Raw genomic sequence first — 23,293 nt, forward strand, 5'->3', positions numbered from 1 at the left:
GACATAACCCAGGAAAGATGACTTAGATGTAGAACTGGCATTTTTCTGACTTGCTTTATAGTTGGTTTTGAGGAGACACTGAAGGGCTGATCAGACATGACAGGTGGAGTCTTGGGAGTCCTTAGAGAAGATGAGGATGTCGTTGTGGTGGACAAACACATATCTGTGCAGAATATCTCAGAGGATCTTGTTGATGAATGCTTGGAAAATGGCTGGACTGCTGGAAATTTGGAAAGGAGTCATCAAGTATTCTAGTGGCCAGAATGAACCCCTTCTTCCACTCATCTACCAAAAAGATGCGGATCAGGTTGTATACACTCTGTAGATCCAGTTTGGTGAACATCTAGGCCCTGTGGAGTGTTTTGATTGTGCTATATGTCAAGGGGAGAGGGTAGTGGTCTTAATGGTGATTTTGTTGAGTCTACAGTAGTCAATGCAGGGATGAAGACCTTCATCTTTCCTCCTGAGAAAGAAGAGTCCTGCACTTGTTGGAGACTGGGATGGTCGAACAAAGTCATGCTGTAGTGCCTTGGTAATGTAGTCATTCATAGTTTGGATCTCAGGAGGGGAGAGGAAGAACAGATGACCGGTGGGGGGGCGGGGAGGTAGTGGTGCCCAGGAGGAGGCTGTTCGCACAGTTTGTTAAACAGCAGGGTAGTGGCCTCCCTTTAACTGAAAGTGATGGCGAAATTGTGGTATTCCTGTAGGAGTTTGGGAAGGTTACCTCACCTCTGTCTCCACAGATGTATTGGGTGGAAGTCAGCTGAGGTTGCAGGCAAGTGGGTCCCCAACTCAGCAGTGTACTGGATGTCCAGGCAAAGTGTGGGTCATGAGTGGTGAGCCATAGGTAACCCAAGGTGGGAGGATTGTTGGGTGTGTCAATAAGGAGGAACTGGATGGACTCATGGAGTTTTCTGATGCTCATGTGCAAAGGCCGTGTGTACATTCTGACTAGCCTAGACCCAAGGGACATTCGTCAATGGCTGTGATGCAGAAGGGGTGTGAGATAGGCTTGGTAGGGTACAAGCTGCATGCACAGAATCTGGTCCAGAAAGTTGCTTGCTGTACCTGAATCCTCCTGACTGCCTGGGTTCTGGAGGCATTGCTGAGGAGGTTCCTGCAGCCTGAAATGGTTCTGGGAATGGAACTAGAGTTCTGGCTAGTAATCTGGAGGGTTGTTCCATAAAACACTTGCTAACATGGAAGGCAAGAGTGATGAGGCTTTTGAGCTCCAGGTAGACAGCTCATCTATATAGCGCTCTGGGAGCCCATGATGGTAATGGTCCAGGAGCGCTACCACATTCCAGCCGCAGTCAGTTGCAAGGGTCCTGAATTCCACAGTAATCCAGCACTGAACATAAGCTTTGACGCCAGTGAAGTATCTGATCCGCTGGCCCCCTTTCGCTTTGCAGATGGTTGAAAACCCAGCACACCTCAGTGTGATATCCTCATATTTATTGAAGATGGTAGTTTATTGTCCCATTTAGTGGTTGCTCAGTCAAGAGAGAGATGATGAAGGCTCAGCCTGTAGAATATGTGGACGGCTGCAGCTCAAAGTGCAAGACACACTGGGACAGGAAGTTGTGGCATTGGGTTGGGTATCTGTTGATACATTGGGTCACAAGAATCCAGGGCTCTGAGGGAGGAGATCGACTGGTGCTGAGTTGTTGCAATGAGATGAAGAGTTGGTTGAGAGTGGTGAGCTGATAGTCAAAGGTTCCCTGCTGCTTCTGGAAAGTGTGCTTGTTAAGACAGCTGACTTCCTTTAGACAAACAAACTCTGCTGAATCAATTGCTATTTCAGTCATCCTGTCAGGATATGTAGAGGAGGCTTGAGCAAAATGCAGAGCAACGGAGATCACTTAGTGGTGAGCAATCACTTTTAATGATAAATTGTAAAATAGCAGGTCATGGGAGCCTCAAAATATGAGAGAACAGCTATTTAACACAACAAAGCAACAAGGTACTGAAGGCTAGGAGCAATTGATTGAGGATCTTGGGTTTGTATGAGTGAACAAGGATTGTGGCTCAGAGTTGGGTTTAAATAGGCTGTAGGTTATGTTTTGGAAGTGACAGCTAACTCCTGTTACCTAGGTGGAGACTGGAAGGAGCTTGCATGTGTAGACCTGACACCCCTCTCCCACATGCATTTTGGCTGGAGATACCTATGCATACATTTATACAAATGATATAATGGTAAATGGTAAAACGGTACAGTTTTTCTAGAACTGAAGCATCAACATACAAATGTTGAAACGCTGCTTGGTCACTGACCACCACTGGGAGTACTAGCATCTTACTTTGCACGAAGTTGAAATCAACAATGTTAACTTTTTAAAATCATGATCCCTCACGGTGACCTCTTACGGAAACCTAGGATTCTGTGGAACCCTGCTTGAGAAACCCTGGTATAGAAATTCATCGTTGAATGAAAACTTTGAAAGCCTCAACTATTCTCAAGAAGTTCAACACTATTTAGGACATAAAAATATGCCCATTAATTCTTTTAGTTCACACGTGTTGCATCCTTTGACTTTTGTCGCCTTCATTTATTTCTGTCAGCGTAAATGTAGACAATTTTATTTATCTATGTGTGTGACTGGAAGCATGTGACAGCCAAATGCAGGCTCAGTGCAGGTGTGCACATCAGCTCTTAAGCATTAATTTGGAAAATTGAACGTATAGGCCAGAAGAAAAGTACAGGGTGAATTGAAAGGCTATGAGCTGTTTACAGAGGAGCAATCTGAACACACCTGATTTTAACCCAGGCAATTTAAAAATAATTTAACATTATTATTAACTTTCAATTTTTGCTGCTTAACTTAAACTTTGTACAGCTTTTTCCTTGGCTAAAGTAATATACTAGCCACTTCAATTCTATATTTCTAAGTTTTACAGGATACTTTTTATCATTTGTCTGATATGTTTTTAATATTTTCAATATGGCCCTATTACATATTTTCTACATATTTCTACAGAATTTTCAAAGGACTTGTTCAGATTGGAGGCCTGTGACCAGTGGTGTACCACAGGGATTGGTGTTGGGTCTGCTGTTGTTTGTCATCTATTCTAACAACACATTAACATGGTTGGTAAGTTCGCAGATGATACTAAAATGTGTGGTGTAGTGGACAATGAAGAAGGTTATCCAAGATTACAGCAGGATCTAATTGACCAGATGTAGGTCAAGGAGCAGCAGGTGGAATTTATTTATTTACCACCTGAGGCAGGCCCTTATGCCCATCAAACTGCTCCACACCCAACCCACCTATTTAACTCTAGCCTAATAACAGGACTATTTACAATGACTAATTTACCGATACGTCTTTGAACTGTAGTTGGAAACCGATCACCAGGAGTTAACCCATGCATTCATGGGAGAAACCTTCAAACCTTCTTACAGAGGATGCCAGAACTACAACTCCAATGCCCAAAGTTGTAAGGTGCAAATGCAAGGTGTTACATTTTGTGATTTAAGCCAAGGCATGGTGGAGCTCTGAAGTGTAGTGCATGACAGAGTGACCTTGGGGTACAGGCACATAGTTCCCAGAAATTGGTATATGGGTAGACTGGGAGGTGGCATGCTTAGCTTCATTCGTCAGGCTATTGTGTACAAGAGGTGGAACGTAATGTTAAAACATACATGTCATTGGAAAAGCCACACTTGGAACTGTGTGTGCAGTTCTGGTGCACAGCTGCTGTCATTAAAATGTTGCAACAAAGATTCACAAGAATGATACAGTACCAGCGCTGGCAGGCTTGAGTTACAAGGGAAGTCTCAATAGGTGGGATACATCCCCTCGAATGTTGAAGGTTAATGAGTGACCTTATAGGGGCATATAAGATCATGAGAAGAGTGGATAAATTGGACGGTTACAGACTTTTGCAAGAAGTAGGGGAGTCTAAAGCTAGAGGGCATAGATTTAAAGTAAGGGCAGGCAACATATATGGGACACCCAAGGCAAATTTTTCACATGGGTTTAGACAGACTTCTTGCTCAACATGACCAAGTTGCACTGAAAGATCTGTTTTGAGTCATAGCTGTATAATGCTATGATTCAAAGACACAAATGACTTTCCTTCCATTGTATGTCACATTTGCACAATGGTCGATTCTATTTGCTGCTCCGCAACAAATGAAGCGCCTCCAATACCTGGATAATATTCAGACTTGGGCTGAGAACTGGCAAGTAGAAGATACACCATAAAACAGAAGGATATACCATCTTCAGCAGTTCTAATCACTTACATTTGTTATTCACTGGCATTGCATTGTCAACACCCTGAAGGTCTCCATTGACCAGAAACTCAGCTGGATCAGCAACATATATATGAAGGCTACACAAACAGATTAGAAGCTGGGAATCCTGTGGTGAATGACTTACCCTTTTTGGGAAGGCATGATAGAATATTGTTTCCTGCCTGGATGAATCTACCTCCAACAGCTCTCAAGAAGTTCAGCTGCATCCTGTTCAAAACAGTCTGCTGTCTACCACCCTAAGCATCCAACAGCGCATTTCTTGTCCAAGCCCTGTTGACAGCTCCTCCTAACATGTGATCTCTTCCACAAAGAATGACAAGGGAAGAAGGTGTATGTGAACCCTTCATTCAACAATTTGCCTACAAGCTGCAAAACATTTTGAGTTGGAAATATAAGCTGATTCTTCATTGTCAGTAATTCCAACTTCTGGAACTGTCTGTCCAATAGTCCTGTAGGAGTATCTTCCCTAAAAGAAGTATAATCGTTGAAGAAAGTAGCTCACCTAGGCGCTCCTTAAACTAGCGTGCAGTACCTAAATGCAGTTTCCTTAATATCTACATGACGTATATCAGCTAACTCAAATGATCGAAAAGGACAAAACCATGGCCCAATGACTAATATTGTTATCTCAGGCACTGCCTTAACCAGCTGAACTAGTGCATAAGCCAACTTTCATAACGTTGTATGTGAGCAATCTGTCTTCCTTATTCCCACAATAATATAGTGCAACCTAAAACCTTCTGTGGTTCACATTTGAAAAACTGTTTTGAAATCATTTAATAAGCCAACTTTGGTGTACAGTAAATGGAATCACAAATGTTACGCTTGATCAAGTATAAAACTGACACTTGTGACACCAGCAAATTTGATATGGGTTGAGATGGCAGATCTGTTGAATGGATATGAGATTCAGGCAGCTAGTCCATATCAGGAAGGGCTTGTTGTTTCCCATTGCCAATGTCTCCATTCCTCCAAAACTCATTTGAGGGTGAGTCTCCTACTGCCGAGGCAAGATCTCAATCAGGAGTGTTCAGATTGCTCCTCTGTAAACAGCTCATAGCCTTTTAATTCACCCTGTACATTTCTTCTGGCCTATACGTTCAATTTTCCAAATTAATGCTTAAGAGCTGAAGTGCACACCTGCACTGAGCCTGCATTTGGCTGTCACATGCTTCCAGTCACTCACATAGATAAATAAAATTGTCTACATTTACACTGACAGAAATAAATGAAGGCGACAAAAGTCAAAGGACGCAACACGTGTGAACTAAAAGAATTAATGGGCATATTTTTATGTCCTAAATAGTGTTGAACTTCTTGAGAATAGTTGAGGCTTTCAAAGTTTTCATTCAGCAATGAATTTCTAAACCAGGGTTCCATGGAATCTTATGGTTCCATGAGAGGTAACTGCGAGAGATCGTGATTAAAAAAAAATTAACATTGTTTTTTTAAAAATTTGTGCAAAATCTGATGCTAGCACTCGCAATGGTGGGCAGAGGCCAAGCAGCCCCGTTAGCAATCTCATTAGAGGCCCCGCAGCCCAGAAGGGCTGTATTTATTTGATTGGGACTATTCTCAGTTTTTGACGTGATATGACGTGATATTCTCAGTTTTTGACGTGAGATATGGGAAGCCATTGATAATCGGTGAGCGCTATATTGCATGGAGGAGAGGATGGTAAGCTGATAATTGATGAGCACTCCATTGTATGGATGGGAGGACTGTAGGCCGAGGGGTGTGAAGTGGATTTTCCGACCTTTGAATGGACTTGTTTAGCTCAGGCTGTGATGTCAGCCTCCCCCTCTCAAATGAACTCCCCCAAATTCCCGTTATGCATCGCCAACTGACTTATGGGAGTGAACAAACTCTATCAGTGTAGCAGAAAACTGTAGGGAAATTTTCATTCCGAAGAAGGAGTTTTTAAGTCCCGCGACTCGGCCGCGGACCTGCTATTTTGTTGTTATTGTAAACATTGCAAAAGGTGGATTGTGTATGTTAAAAGTGAATTGTATTGTAAAGTTTTCATTTTTCGTGTTTTTTTTGTTTAGTTATTTATTACGCAGTTCTTTTTTACATTTTGTTAATCCCTGTGTTTTGCAGATATGTCTGATGGTTCAATCTTCACTGTATTTCACTGCAATAGTGCAACAACAGACACAAAAAAAGTCTGTCTTTACAATGAAAGCTACTTTTCAATGGGTTTTACATGGACTGGCAATCCAAGTTGTTTGATTCCATTGTGCCTAGCCTGTGACAAACAACTTATAAATGCAGTGATGGCTCCAGCAAAATTCAAGACACTTAATGACAAATCATAGCCATAAGGCATGCAAATGTGTTGATTATTTTAAATGGCTTTTGGAATCTAAGAATAAACAGATTAAAACTTTCATTAATAAAGTCAAGTTCAGTAAAAGGATTCAGTAAACAAGTTATTTAGTAGCAGAACACACTACCCAGAAAAGGAAACGTGACACAGTTGGTGAGAATCTAATAATGTCAGTATGTAAAATTATAGTGGGTAAAATGCTAGGACAAGATGCAGTATGAGAAATTGAAAAGGTTTCACTCTCGAACAGTAAGATAAGGCAACGTATTGGTGACATGTCACATGATGTTGAAGAGGTTTTGTGTGCTAAACTGAAAAAAAAAGCAGCTTCTCTATCCAGATTGATGAGTCAACAGATTTTACCAATAAATGTCATGTTGTAGCATTTGTAAGATTTGTAAATGATGGTGAATTTCAAGAAAACCTTTTCTGTTGCAAAGAGCTGCCCAAAACAAGCGAAGGCCGAGATATATTTAATGTTTTGTTTTCATATCTGGAAACAAAAGGTCTGTCTTGGAGGAACTGTGTTGCTTTGGCTTATAGTTTTTAGTAACTTTACTGTTCAACATTGTCAATATATTTCCATGTAAATTGCATTAATTAAAATCAATTTACTACCTTCATTTAAATTAAATCTATTGAGCCTATAGAAAAATTAAATCCCATTTTGCCTTAAGACAGTTATTTCAGAGCAACTTATTATGTTTGCCTTATGAATTTCTAAAAGTTATGAAAGGGAAAGAAAGAACTTAATTTCAAGAATGGTAAGCTAAGCTACCTATTTTTTTCCCTAGAAAGGTTGGCTAAAAGCTTCATTTTCTACTGAAAAGAGCATTGACAATTATGTTTGGCTTATCAGATCTACAACTTACTGATTACGCTAACATCCCGTGAACTGTAGATATAATATTTTTTACACAGGGGTTCCCCGAGACCTGAAAATTATTTCAAGTGTTCCTCTAGGGCAAAAAGGTTGGGAAAGGCAGCTCTGAAATTTACCTCATATTTTAAAAGTAACTTCCTTCTCAAGAAATGAAAAGAAATTTTGTTTTAGCTTCAGATGCAGTATATTATTGTTAAAATGTGGTGGAAAGTGCATCTGATTACAATACATTTACCCATTCTTTAGCAACAAAGGCTAATGTCTTAGCTTCTAAAGTGCAGTAGCAGTAATGTTATTGCAATAGGCTCAGAGAGCTGTTTATTTTTAGTTCTAGGAAAGTGCAGCTATTTCAAATTGTGAATGGATAATTAGTAACAAAGTATGCTAATTGTTTGCTCTTGTATTACAGAAAACAAAAACCAAATGATGTGTATCTATGTTCCAGAGCAACAACTTGACCACACATTGGAATATCTTCATTTCAATTAATTTTGTATGTTCAAACTGTGCTTTGAGTGTAGATTTGTTGCAGTTGTTCAAAAGCTAGCTTAACAATTTTCTGGAGGTGGTTGCTGCTAGTATATTCAAAATGTGAATGAAATATTAAGCCATATACCCATACTTAGCTATCTTGTGAAATTCAAGTTTACTAACTTGAGTCAGAGATTCTTTTCCCTATGAAGTTAGATCATAAATGTGATTTTAAAAACAGTAATGATCAGTTCTTGTAGGAATTCACATTGCTGCTGGGAGGTGGGGAATTGTAAGTTAATAAGACAGCTTGGAAAAGAAGACATTTACTAATGGGTAAAAGATCAATGTTAAAATTCTGGAAATGGACTACCGGTAAATAAAGGAAAAACACACTGGATTAAAAATATTGCCTGCTTATCACCTGCTGTTCATCTGTTTCTAAAAATATTGCAACTGTTGATTTAGACTATCTAAGTTACCAGAAGCTGTGTGGCAAGATTAAACTCTGATCATGCTTCTGTGCATGTTCTCAAGACACACCCAAAGGTCTTACTTACAAGGTTTCCAAATGGAGAAATAATTACTATTGCCCAATTTGTGAATTTCAGGGGAAAAACAAACTGCTGGGGAAATCAGCAGATCAGGCAGCATCTGTGGAGAGAAACTGACAATTTAATTTCAACCCTTCCCTCTGATTTTCTTTTGAGCGTGTTGTAACCTCCAGCTTAAACACTGACCAGAAAATTTCAAAACTGTTTTGTTCATACTTTTTCACATTTGTTTTGTTTTTCATTTCATTTTCTCACAGTTTATTATTCCTTTGCTATTCACAGTTCTTTATTTAATAATCACACTATATTATTGCTTGTTACCGAGATGTCCTTTCATTCTACTGTTGTTTCCTCATTGTGTTTGTTTTAACTACTTCAAAGCTTTTCATACACTTTAAGTTTTCTTTAAATTCAATATTTAACTTTGTTTAATATTTAACTTTGTCCAGAGCACCTGTTAACCATATGTTTTTACTCATCTGCTAAGAGAAGTGAATACAAGTAGAAGGGTAGAGGAGACAGTATTTTATAGTATATAAATTATGCCACACACTTGAAGCCTATTCAGTTGTATGTTTCTCAGGCCAGAAAACAAACTGCGGGTAAACTCAGCCAGTCAAGCAGCACCTGTAGAGGCAAAGGGATAATCAACATTTCAGAGCAAGACCTGGCATCCCTTTGCCTCCACAGGTTCATGTCTAGATATTTCAGAATGTTTCTGCAGTTGGTTACGCAGACCCAAAGCAAATTAATATGCTCCAATGGCAATATTGCTTCACCTTGGATTCTTTTGGTTCTGCCTCACTTATGACAGCTCTGCTTCAGCTGTCAGGCTTACAACTCAGAGCGTAACAGTTTATGCCATTTTAAGACTACACCAACTCTAGTCTTTTTAATGATATATTTGGTTTTCCTTTTACTTTTGACATCTAGCACACCTAGTTTCATTTTCCCATGACCCATGCCTAGAGATATTGTGTAATACTCAGTATACCCAATACTCTAATATTCAATGTTTTACCTTTGGCTAGATGAGCAATTGAAGATTCATAACTGCCTGATGCTTCTGAATTTGGGAGGAGTAGAACTGTTTCCTGGATTTTGGCCACACCTGCATCCTCCTGCTTGCTTTTCATAACCATTGACTCTTACTTAAATAAAACAATTATCTTAGTCTTGAATAAACACTGCTATTCAGCATCCACAGTTTTCTTCCTTCTCAAAATCTTGTCTATTTACTGAGATCACATTCATTCTTTTAAACTCCAATGAATATGATTCCAATCTGCTCATCCTTTTCTCAAAGAGATATGTCTTAATCCTGGAAACTAATCTTTTGATTCGTTTCTGAGCTGTTTCCAATGGAAGTAAATCCCTAGTTAAACAAGAAGACCTAAGCTGTATAGGTACTCCAGATCCTGTAAATGCCTTGTGTAGGTGTGGGCTTCTCTGTTTCTTGTTGACTCCATCCCCTTTATTTAAAACTTTCAAACAACTTCAGCTGCGGAATATCTGAAATAAAGTGCAGAAAGCACAGTGGGTCTAGAAACAGCTGTGAAAAGATTATCATTTCATTTTGTATAACTATTTGCTGTGCCTTCGTGCTAATGTTCCATGCTTCATGTACAATGATACCCTGATCTCTCTATACTGTAGCAGTCTCTTTTCCCTTTTAAACAATATTCCATTGTTCTCTTCTTATCAATTACACTCCATCTGGCAACATTTTACCTAAGTACTTAATCTAAGTACTTAATTCTTTGAGGACTTTTTATATCCTTCTCACATTTTGCTATCCCTCCTATTTTGATCCATCTATAAATCTTGCCATAATAGATCTGTGCTTTAAAGTTCTGAACTTAGGCTGTGGCTACTTAAGGTCCCAGCATATATCCTTGTGATACTAGTTATAGCTTGCCAACCTGAAAATAGCCATTTCACTAACTGTTTTCTGTTCTTTTAACCAATCGTTTACCCATTCTGATATATTACTCTCACTGCCATACGTCTTTATCTTCTGCACAAATTTCACATTAGTGATAATAAACCTGATTCTGATTCAGTAAACCATTATTAAAAATCATCTGGTTCCCCTTTATGCATCAGTTGGTATACCTTTAAAGCACTATATTGAATTGATAATGAATTTCACAGCAGGGGAATTAAGGGTTATGGAGAAAAGGCAGGTAGGTGAAGATGAGTCCATGGCTAGATCAGCTATGTTCTTATTGATTGGCAGAGCAGGCTCAACTGGTCAGATGGCATACTCCTGCTCCTATTTCTTATGTTCTTATAAAAGAATATTTTGTATGTAAGGCTATGTCGTCTCAGCTTGGCTATATTATAATTTTTTAAAATATTCTCTTCTCAAATCTTAAACTGAAACATTAAGTCTTTTTCACTCCATTATTGCAGCTTGGACATCTGAGTATTTTCTCTTTCATTTCAGTTTTCCAGTATGTCCAGCTTTCTGTCGTTCAGTCTTTAATGGAGCTAATCAGTTTATTCCCCTGTCTTTTCCCATTGCCCTTTAATTTTTTTCCTTTTAAGTATAATACAATTTACTTTAAAACATACAAAAAAAATCAGTTCTCTGGTCTTCAGATGCAGATTGCAATGAGTCGGAACATCTGACTCACTGCCTTACCTGCAAGAAATGTTGCAATGTGAACTGCTTGGCAATCCTTTGTCACCCTGCCAAATTTCCAATGGTGCTCGTCAGCCTCTCTATCCAACACACTCTGCTCTCCGCTTGTCTACTCAAGTGGAACGTCATGTTGCCACTCCTTGAACGTACTGATGATCATAGTATTAAAGATGACACTCCCTCTTATACACACACACTCAACAGCTTGTTTTGTAACTTATACAGTGTCTGTGCTTGAGATACATGAATTACTTCCATGTTACAAATTATAGTCTATACTAAATCAAATGTTACTTAACAATTCAGATAAATTACATAAATATTTCATCTATATTCCATAAACTGAAATTTTACTCAGTCTCTTGGAATTTCTATGGCTGACCATCTCACTCTAATCTTTAACTTATTCCTTGTTTCTTTTTTTCTCTTTATTTGCCCTATGAACTAAAAAAAAGCTAGCACTCTATTCAGCCAGATATTACTGGAATGACTGTTACAGGTTAAATTTTATTTCATTCCAGGAATAAATGACTTAGAAGATAATCCCAAAAAATTGTGAGGAAGTGTTTGAATTATATGGATTTTTTGCGTAAGTATGGAGGATGCTAAGGAGAGAGACGTCAGAGGAATGCAAAATTATCAGGGGTGTTGATAGGATAGATAGGAGGAAACTTTTTTTCTCATAGCTGACCAGTCTTTATCTAGTGGGCGTAGATTTAGGTTAAGAGGTAAGAGATTCTAAGGGGATCTGTGTTTTTTTCTTCCTAAAGGATGGTTGGAAAATGGATGTCTCTATTTAAGTAGGTGGTGAAGGCAGTTACTCTCACAACATTTAAGGGATATCTGGATGAGCAGTTAAGCTGAGGCATAGAAGGAAGTGGTCTTGCGTTGGTAAAAATGAACGGATACATCGTGGTCAGCACTGACATGGTGGGTTGAAAGGATTGCCCTTTAAAGATTAAAGACTAAAGCTTAGCTTTATTTGTCACATGTACATCAAAATGCACAGTGAAATGCATCAAATCAAATCAGCAAAGATTGTTCTGGGCACCCCGCAAGTGTCACTGCACTTCTGACTCCAAGATACCGTGCCCACAATTTTCACTAACCACAACCATACATCTGTTGGAATGTGTGAGGAAACAGGAGCACCTGGAAGAAACCCACAGAGTCATAGAGCGAACTTACAAATTCCTCACAGGGAACTCCAATTGGTGATTACTGGCACTGTAAAGCAAAGGGCTAACTGCTACACTTCAATGAGGTATGAGTCCATGCCTCTGAATTCTAACTTCAGGAATATTTTCTTTGCTACACAATCACTTGGGTTCCACATTTAAGGGATATCTGGATGAAGGGTTTCGGCCAGAAACGTCGTCACTACCTCCTCCCATAGATGCTGTCTGGCCTGCTGAGTTCTGCCAGCATTTTGTGTTTTTATTTATTTCCAGCATCTGCAGATTCACTCATGTTGCATTTGGGATCCACAATGATTTGCTTCCACTTTAGCTCCAAAGCTTCTAATCAGGTCAAGGTGGCATCCTGACACTCTGCTGCAGACTATGGAGGAGGCCACTTGAAGGGATGAGAGGCCAGGTAGTGTGTGGTGTGATGTCCTACTTATACCCTTTGAAGAGAACTGTGAATTTCATAAATGATGTTGGCTTTCACTGAGAGATGGCTCCTTACGTTCAGAAAGTGATTTGTTCTTTCCAGCGCAACACTCTTAGCAGGCTGGAGGAACTCAGCAGGTCAGGCAGCATAAATGGAAATTAATAAACAGTTGACATTTTGGGTCAAGGTCCTTCATCAAGACCCTTCAGCATCTGCAGAATCTCTTGTGTTTCTGTATTTTACAGTTTCTTAATTTGCCTCTTTTGTTGGGGTCGTGTCATGCTATGAGGTTAAGTTCATATTAGTTCCTTCTTTTGGTGATATCTGGTTTAAAGGCCATTCTCTTGTAAACTCTATGAATGAGTTGCGAGGGTCTGGAGTTCATCCTCAGAACATTTGCAAGTGCAATCTGTGTGTTGCTGTTGAGCAGGTCTAGAATCCTGGAAACATGTGCAAGTATGATCTGTGTGTTAGTGTTCAGAGACTGACTTTGGAATGAATGTGGAACTGGAGAAGAGATGGTGTCAGCTGGTGATGCACCATCAATAACTCACTCTGAGACGTAAAGGTGAGATATCGGCTTTTATTGACTGGAAGAAGGAACAAGCAGTGGGTGACCACCATACTACATCCTGGAGACTGAGAGGCCGGGCTCAGGCCTTGATCGCCTTTATACAGGAGTCTGTGGGAGGAGCCACAGGAGCAGACAGCAGGGGGTGTGTCCAGACAGGCATATGTAGTTCACCACAGCCGGACAGACAACAGACAATAGGTGCAGAAGTATTCGGCCCCTCCGGTCTGCACCGCCATTTTGAGATCATGGCTGATCATTCACTATCAATACCCAGTCCCTGCCTTGTCCCCATATCCCTTGATTCCCCTATCCATCAGATATCTATCTAGCTCCTTCTTGAAAGCATCCAGAGAATTGGCCTCCACCGTCTTTCGAGGCAGTGCATTCCACACCTCCACAACTCTCTGGGAGAAGAAGTTTTTCCTCAACTCTGTTTTAAATAACTGACCTCTTATTCTCAATCCATGCCCTCTGGTACTGGAATTTCTCAACATCTGGAACATATTTCCTGCCTCAATCCTGTCAAATCCTTTAATTATCTTAAACGTTTCAATCAGATCCCCTCTCAATCTCCTCAATTCCAGTGTGTACAAGCCCAATCTCTCCAATCTCTCTGCGTAAGACAGCCCTGCCATCCCAGGAATCAACCTAGTGAATCTACGCTGCACTTCCTCAATTGCCAGAATGTCCTTCCTTAAACCTGGAGACCAAAACTGTACACAATATTCCAGGTGTGGTCTCACCAGGGCCCTGTACAAATGCAAAAGGACATCCTTGCTCTTGTACTCAATTCCCCTTGTAATAAAGGCCAACATTCCATTTGCCCTCTTCACTGCCTGTTGCACTTGCTCATTCACCTTCATTGACTGATGAACTAGGACTCCAAGGTCTCTTTGCATTTCTCCCTTACCTAACTCAACACCGTTCAGACAATACTCTGCCCTCTTGTTCCAGCTTCCAAAGTGGATAACTTCACATTTATTCACATTGAATGACATCTGCCAAGTATCTGCCCACTCACCCAGCCTATCCAAGTCTCCCTGTATTCTCCTAACGTCCTCTTCGCATGTCACACTGCCACCCAGTTTAGTATCGTCAGCAAACTTGCTGATATAGTTTTCAATGCCCTCATCTAAATTGTTGACATAAATCGTAAAGAGCTGTGGTCCCAATACAGAGCCCTGTGGTATCCCACTAGTCACCTCCAACCAGTCCGAGAAACACCCATTCACTGCTACCCTTTGCTTTCTATCTGCCAACCAGTTTTCTATCCATGTTGAAACCCTGCCCCCAATGCCATGAGCTCTGATTTTACTCACCAATCTCCTATGTGGCACCTTATCGAATGCCTTCTGAAAATCTAGGTACACTACATCCACTGGCTTACCCTCGTCTAACATCTTTGTTACACCCTAAAAAAACTCCAACAGATTAGTCAAGCATGATTTGCCCTTGGTAAATCCATGCTGGCTCGGCCTAATCCTATTACTGCCATCAAGATATGCCACGATTTCGTCCTTAATAATGGACTCAAGCATCTTCCCCACGACTGACGTTAGGCTAACAGGGCGATAGTTCTCCGTTTTCTCCTTCCCTCCCTTCTTGAAAAGTGGAGTAACATAAGCCACTCTCCAATCTTCAGGAACTGATCCTGAATCTAAGGAACATTGGAAAATGATTACCAATGCATCCACAATTTCCTGAGCCACCTCTTTTAGAACCCTTGGATGCAGACCATCTGGACCCCGGGATTTATTAGCCTTCAGTCCTATCAGTCTACTCATCACAGTTTCTTTCCTAATGTCAATCTGTTTCAATTCCTGATATCTTATGACCCTGGCCCATCCATACATCTGGGAGATTGCTTGTGTCCTCCCTGGTGAAGACAGATCTAAAGTACGCATTAAATTCTGTTGCCATTTCCCTGTTTCCCATAACAATTTCTCCCAATTCATTCTTCAAGGGGCCAACATTGTTCTTAACTATCTTCTTTCTCTTCACATAGCTAAAAAATCTTTTGCTATCCCCTTTTATATTCCTGGCTAGACTGAGCTCATACCTGATTTTTTCTCTCCGTATTGCTTTTTTAGTTAAGATCTGCTGTTCCTTAAAACTTTCCCAATCATCTGTATTCCCACTCATCTTAGCCCTGTCATACTTCTTTTTCTTTAATGCTATACAATCTCTGACTTCCTTTGTCAACCACTGTGGCCCCTTCCCCCTCTTTGAATCCTTCCTTCTCATTGGAATGAACTGCTTTTGCATCTTTTGTATTATCCCCAATAATATCTGCCACTGCTGATCCACTGTCTTTCCTGCCAGGGCATCTGCCTATTTAACTTTGGCCAGCTCTTCCCTCATGGCTCCGTAATCTCCTTTATTTAATTGCAACACTGACACCTCTGATCTGCCCTTATCCCTCTCAAATTGTAGATAAAAACTTATCATGTTATGATCACTACTTCCCAATGGCTCCTTTACTTCAAGATCACTTATCAATTCCTCTTCATTACACATCACCAAGTCCAAAATAGCCTCGTTCCTGGTTGGTTCAAGCACAAGCTGTTCCAAAAATACATCCCTCAGACACTCCACAAACTCCCTATCCTGGGGTCCAGCACCTACCTGATTCTCTCAGTTCACCTGCATGTTGAAATCTCCCATAACGACTGCATTGCCTTTAGCACATGCCAATGTTAACTCCCTAATCAACTTGTACCCAATATCCACGCTACTGTTTGGGGGCCTGTACACAACACCCATTAGGGTCTTTTTACCCTTACTGTTCTTCAGCTCAATCCGCACAGACTCTACTTCCCCTGTTCCTAAGTCACCCCTTGCTAAGGACTGAATCTCATTCCTCACCAACAGGGCCACCCCACCCCCTCTTCCCATATTTCTGTCTCTACGATAGCACGTATACCCTGGTATACTCAATTCCCAGGCCTGATCCCCTTGCAGCCATGTCTCCGTTATCCCAACAATATCGTAGTTCCCCATTTTCATCTGAGCTTCAAGCTCATCTGTCTTATTTCTGACACTACGCACATTCAAGTATAGAATTCTTAGCCCATTCCTCCTCTCTTTGCTTAAAACACTGTCTATTGTACCTAACCCAGCTCCTTGAACTTCCATCGGGCTAATTGCACCTTGAATTTTGATGACCTTCTCAAGATCACCCAGACCTTCTACACATTTAACCCCATGCTCCTTCTGACCAACCCTCTGTACATGTAACTTTTCCAACACATGTTCTGTCTCATCTTTCTCCTTTACACAATTAATATTTGGGAAACATGTATTCCCCACCTGTCCCTTATCCTTCATCATATCATCTTCTCTCGTATTCTGGATCCCTGCCCCCTGCACATCTAGTTTAAACCCCCCCCCCCCCCCCCCCCCCGAGCAGCACTGGCAAACATTCCCGCAAGAATGTTAGTACCCCTCCAGTTCAGATGTAGACCGTCCCTTCGAAACAGATCCCAACGTCCCTGGAACAAAGAGCAATTATCCAAAAACCTGAACCCTTCCTTCCTGCACCATGCTCTCAGCCACGTGCGAGTGAGATGAAGAATAGAATGATTAATGTGCATAATCATTCTATTCTTCATCTCATTCGCACGTGGCACTGGTAGCAATCCCAAGATTGTCACCCTGGAGGTCCTGCCTTTCAGCTTCACTCCTAACTCCCTGAACTCTCTAAGCAGGACCCCCTCACTCACCTTACCTACATCGTTGGTCCCTACATGGACCACTACATCTGGGTTCATGCCCTCGTTCTCAAGAATAGCCTGCACCCGATCTGAGATGTCCTGGACCCTGGCACCAGGGAGGCAACATACCATCCGAGACTCCCGATCTGCCCCACAAAATCTCCTATCTGCCCCCCGACTATAGAATCCCCTAAAACTATCGCTCTCTTCTCTTCCCTCCTCCCCTTCCTAGTTGAGGGTTCAATCTCTGTGCCAGAGGCAGGACCACTACAACTCATTCCTGGTAGGTCATCCCCATCAACAGTATCCAGTACGGTATACTTATTGTTAATGGGAATGGCCGCAGGGGTGCTCTGCTCTCTCTGCCTGCTCCCCCTGCCTCTCTGGACCGTCACCCATCTGCCTACTTCTTGGTATTTTGGTATGACTACCTCCTGATAACTCCTATCTATCTCTGCCTCCACCTCCCGAATGATCCATAGTTCATCCAGCTCCTGCTCCAACTCCCTAACTCGGGCTGATAGGAGCCGCAGCTGGACGCACCTTTTGCAGGTGTGGTCACCAGGGACAACTGTGTCGACCCTGACCTCCCACATACCGCATACGGAGCACACCACTGCTCTGACCGTCTCCCCCATACCTGAACTGGATTTTTAGAATAAGTCTAAAAAGCCCCTAGCGACCTTACCTTCCTCCCCTCAGCGAGCAATCACACAGGCTTCCCGAAGTCCCCCGATGCGGACTCCGCTGCCCGCTCTGAAAAGTCCTGCCTTTTAAAGTGTGCGCTCGACGCTGACGTCACTCGCGCCTGCGCAGTTCCCCCTCCTCCACAGGTATTGACCAGGTAGGCTTAAATCCTACCTGCACGGTCGAATTCTCTGAGCTCCCAGCTGAATCACAAGCTGTAACTTCCTCCCGATTCAGGTTCCCATTTATCCTATAGATTCACTATCTTCCAGCAGGAAACTGAAAATAAAAATGAAACCTTCAGGTGTTGCATTTCCGAAATGAAAACAGAAAATGCTGAAAACACTCAGCAAGTTAGGCAGCGTCTGTGAAAGATGAAGCAGAGTTCACTTTTCAGGTCGAAGTTTCATCATCAGAATTGGGAACGAGAGAAAACAATTTAAAGTTGCAGATGATGAGTGAAGGGATAGGTAGGATGTAGAGAATACCTGTGAAAGATCCCACAGGAAGCTTGCTGAGGGGAAATACAGCATTGTGACTGGATAGTGAATGAATTGCAGAAGTGATGACAAACTTACCTTGACATTTATTTGCATTGAGATTGGGTCTGTTATAGACGATTAAGATATTTTCTTGTTCTAAATCAAAATCTAAGTGGCGAATATCCCACTATTTCTATGTTCCATTCAACCTGTAGAATTTTTATTATGTATCAACTCACTCGATTATTCCACATCATAGTGTGAAAATGAAATACTGTTTGATAATATTAACGTATGTTTCTATTTGATGTTCTGCAGCACCGGAGAAGTCATTCATTTTATCATTAACAATATTCCGAAGCTTATTGATACTGATTCTCTGTCCAACTACTAATATTAACAAATGTGCAATCCTGTTTCAAAAATGGCGAGAGTTCTTATTATCACACAATTCAGCTCATAACATTCAAGCTGACATACAAATAGTCTCATACCTAATACGAACAGTCCAACTAAGTTCAAAATGCTTCACCAATGTACATTAAATAGTGAAACTAAACAGTAAATGAGTTTGTTAATATCATGCAACATTTTACTGATTAAATGTCATGTGAGATCACAATTATTTGTAATCATAACTGGTGGCAGTAATGGCAGTAGATAGCAATCAGCAGTTCAATTTTCAGTCCCAGGAACCCAGTGAATGAAACATCATTTCTCATGTCACTGCTTGTAATTTTGCCCATCACTGTAAATCAGTGTCTTTGAATACTGAATGTCCTGTCATTTGAAACAGCTTTTCCTAGCATACTTCATCAAAACCATTTGCAACTTTGATTGTTGATTAAATTTCCTTGGCTTTCTTTACTCGAAGGAGAATCAAATCAGTTCATCAGACCCTACAAAAATAACTCAAATCCTGCATCCCACGTACCATTCATGTTAACTTATGCTCAGAACTGAATGCTTTACTCCTGCTGAACCATAACCTCTCTCCATTTATCAATGCCCTATTGATAAAGCAAGGAATCCCAAGCAGAATTTTCATCTTGCTACACTCGAAGATTTGTATACTAAACCTTAGCCAATTTTATACCTATGCTGTCACATGTGCCACAATAATGATTTGGTGAAAAGTTTATTATCTATAACTTTTGAAAACAATATAAGGCAAATGACTATAGTTTATCTTCTCAATCACGTAATCAAAGAACACAGTTATGTTAGTCTAATGTCATTTGTATTGAACCAACTTGTGCTGATGTCTATATATGAATTAGCCCAAACTTTCCAAGTGCCACCTTATTGTATTCTGGATTTTGTTTCTGAAATTACAGTGTTAGAGAGTAAGAAAAATCAATGCCATTTGTTGTTACTGCTCTTTCTTATTTCCCATCTCCTGCTGCACCCAGCAGAGTGCAGCTGCAATTCTGACTATTCAAAGTGTTCACTTCATATTAAACAGTAGGTTCTGTAAAACTGATTTGCAAATATCATATATTAGGAAAATGCTATTCACTGTCTCCAACAAAACTAGTTACAAAGAGATCTGAAAAAAACTATTAGGGTTAATAGGAAGAAATTCTACAAAATTAAAATTCTCTTACAACCTGCAAATGTTAGGCATTCCATACCTTGTCACCCATGTCTCAAATTCTCTAGTCTATCTAGTGATCACTACTCATCTAAAGTTTTTTTTTCTTGGTATCCTGCTAATCTCTAGTCATACCATCTATACAATCTCTAATAAAGCAGTATATTCCCCCGTATTCAAACCTGACTATGTGAGGACTGATGAATACTGGAAGCAATGAATCAGCTTTTGGTTCTTTTCTTAATTATATGTCTTTTAACCCCTGTATTGCTTTGCACACAGACTCCTGACCCTTAGTAGTCCAGACACTGCCAATTATTCAATGAATTTCTTCTACTGCTGCTGAGTTTAGCTGTGCTGATTCAATTTAATGTTGGAAAGCTCATGCCTAAGTCTTATGTTCATGCTTTCTATGTTCTTGTCTTTAACAGGATCCAAAGTGCCAAGAACTGTGACTTTCTTAAAACAAGTCTATTTTGAAAATAATAATCAGACATCTTTTTCAGTGGACATCCGATCTATGACACTAGAATTACACTCAAGTGACAAGTTTAAATTGCATCCATTGTAATCCAAAAAAAAACTCAGCAGTTGACAGTATTTGTAATACCAACGAGTTATTGAGTACCGAAGACAAATGAATCTTTTCTCTTTCTTCTTATGTGTTCTGCATACATAGGAACTTACACTGAAGCATGCAAGGACCTTTCATTATCAGCATACAGAGTACATCGCTGGGTACTGATAAATACATGAGCTTTGTTAGTAAGGAATGAATTATTGTCAGTTATCTGAATTTCATGTGCACCATACTTGAGATGGAGATTTATAGAAACAGAAGCAGATGTGAAAGAGTTGTTATAAATAATAACACAAGATTTAAATAAGGACTGTACATACCGTGATAAATAGGCTTACTGTGACAATTTCCTCTGGTCTCAGTGCTCAGTGCCTACCCAAGAGATCACCAGATGGGAAACAAAACTGTAAATGCATTTCTTAAGGTCCGCCTTCCTTTCTTCAGGGCTTGGAATGGCTTGAAGTTTGAAAGTAATTTATTCACTTGTTGAATCACCGCCAGTCTTCCTATGGCATGCCTGCATTAACTGTTTCACTGCCCTAATCTGGTAAACTGGCTGCTTCTAAGAAAAGATGAATGCAGACAGTACATTGACAAATACATAAAAGCAAACTATTACCCAGAGATTAGGGTGTGAAAAGTTGATCTCATCAGTAATTGTGAATGTAGGATTTGGAATGATCGGATTGCTGCATAAATTAATCATGTTGACACTGTGATTCTGAGATCTACCCTACGGATATGCTGGGACACATCATCAGTGATGTAACCTGGGTTTGTTGGACGTTTCGGGTCTTTCAACATCATACACCTTGTGGTGAACTACATATACCTGTCTGGGCACGCCCCCTGCTGACTGCTCCTGTGGCTCCTCCCACAGACCCCTGTATAAAGGCGATTGAGGCCAGATCCCGGCTTCTCAGTCTCCAGGATGTGGTATGGTGGTCAACCAGTGCTTGTTCCTTCTTCCAGTCAATAAAAGCTGATATCTCGCCTTTACGTCTCAGAGTGAGTTATTGATGGTGCATCACACCCTCGCCCAGGCGACCCACCCGGGGTTGATCACACCTCGGCTTATGCCCCAGGAGCGTTAGCCCTCGGATCACCCCTCCTGATCTGGAGCCTCTTTCAGCAGCCTCTGTGATGGTCCTGATCACCTTCCTCTTGCCAGCCCCACTGATGCCAAGTAGGGTGTAGACTGCAGAGTGAGCGGCCGGCAAACCCCTGCACCCTACTTCGATGGGCTCGCAGCGAGCCTTCCAGCCCAGCCTCCAGCACTGCTCCACCAGCTCCCGGTACCGGGCCTTTCCCTCCTCAATGCAGTCCTCCCAGGGAACTGTCAACTCGATGAGGACAACCTGCTTCAAGGACACTGCAGAAAGGACCACATCTGGCCTCAGTGAAGTTGTTGCTATTTGGTCAGGAAACTCCCCAGGTCAACTTGAAGCAGCCAATCTGATGGTGATGCTGGTCTGGGCTGATGTGGGGGCTGTGCTCCGGCTCTGACAAAGGAGGTGTTCTTCCTCTGACCACTCTGATTATTTATTCTTTGGATTAGGGATGGGCAAGAAAATTTCAGTTGCATGGATTGAATCTATATAGAATTTATTCTCTTTAGAGTAGATGAGAGGAAGCTGACTATTTTGTATTTAATATTTCAGCAATATTTGAGTAATACTGTAAATATAATATTTGATTAAGCATTCTTTGTTGTTTCCATGATGATTTGTGGGTTATATGTGAAGGTTTTGTGATTGGCATACGTCATTACACCACCATGCCATATGCGCCCACCTTATTGATGATGAGTAAGTTTTAAAATAAACCTGAGATGACTACCTACCTGTTGATGCACAGTGAGACAATCAAGTTAAAAATGGCAGAAAATGGACAAAATTCATGGGTTGATAAACAATGAATGTTAATAATGATTAATAAATAAAAGTAGAAATGGCTGGCTACATTGAAAGGTGGATGCACAACATATAACTGGAATATGTATACTGAGCATATAGAGCAGTACATTGAAGGAAATGAAATAGCCAGTGCAAAACGTGTGCCAGTGTTACTGATTGCTGTTGGTGGAAGAGTATAGTCTGCTTACAAGTTTAACGGCTCCAACCAAACCAGCTGAAATGAGCTTTGGTGATATCGTGAAAGTAATGTGGGAACAGTTAGAACCAAAACCATTGTTGATGACAGAATGCTTTCGGTTTTATAAGTGGAGTCAAAAGGAAGTTATTTCAGCTTACATGGCTAAATTGAATAAGTTCTCCGAGCATTGTCAGTTCAGTGATGGTCTTACTGAGAAACTGAGAGATCATTTCATTTATGGAAGCTTACAGGAAAATATTTAAAAATAGCTCCTAATTGAAGCTCAACTCACATTTAAAAGAGCAGCTGAATCAATGGAAGCAGCAGACAGAGATGCAATCAGGAATGAAATTGTGTTACTATTGTGGTGGGGGTCACATACACCAGACCAATACAGACTTAAAGGTGAAAATTGCTGACAATGAAACAAAGTAGAACACATTCAAAGAGCATGTTCTATAAATGGACAGACAGGGAAGACAAAAAAGGTAATAATTCAAGTAGCTGTTTCCAAAAGACTGCCAATCTGCATTGTCGTTGAAAAGCCTGACAATGATGAGAGTGACACAGGACTAAGTATCCTTGAGATTTACAATATGAAAATGACCAAGAGACAAACAACATGGATTACACCAGACGTGAGCAGCAAAATAATTAAAATGGAATTGGACACTGGCTTGGCAGTTTCAGTCAAAGATACTGATCTGAAGCCTGCAGTTATCCAATCAAGAACTTATACTAGAGAAAAACTAATTCCTGTAGGAATGACATTTGTTACAGTGAAATACAACAACCAACAAGCCACGTTGG

At 40.8% G+C, this 23,293-nt stretch overlaps 1 protein-coding gene across 1 annotated transcript in view; it reads right to left on the minus strand.

Moving 5' to 3' along the window:
* Positions 1-11,249, minus strand: part of gdpd2 (glycerophosphodiester phosphodiesterase domain containing 2) — a 65,602-nt gene extending 54,353 nt beyond the window's left edge. Inside the window, exon 1 of the mRNA XM_059976492.1 lies at positions 11,146-11,249. The gene's annotated coding sequence lies outside the window, so the exon portion shown is untranslated. The remainder of the gene's footprint in view (positions 1-11,145) is intronic.
* Between the last annotated feature and the right edge of the window lie 12,044 nt (positions 11,250-23,293).

The sequence above is a fragment of the Hypanus sabinus genome, chromosome 8 (genome assembly GCF_030144855.1).
Source record: "Hypanus sabinus isolate sHypSab1 chromosome 8, sHypSab1.hap1, whole genome shotgun sequence".
Taxonomy (NCBI): Eukaryota; Metazoa; Chordata; class Chondrichthyes; order Myliobatiformes; family Dasyatidae; genus Hypanus; species Hypanus sabinus.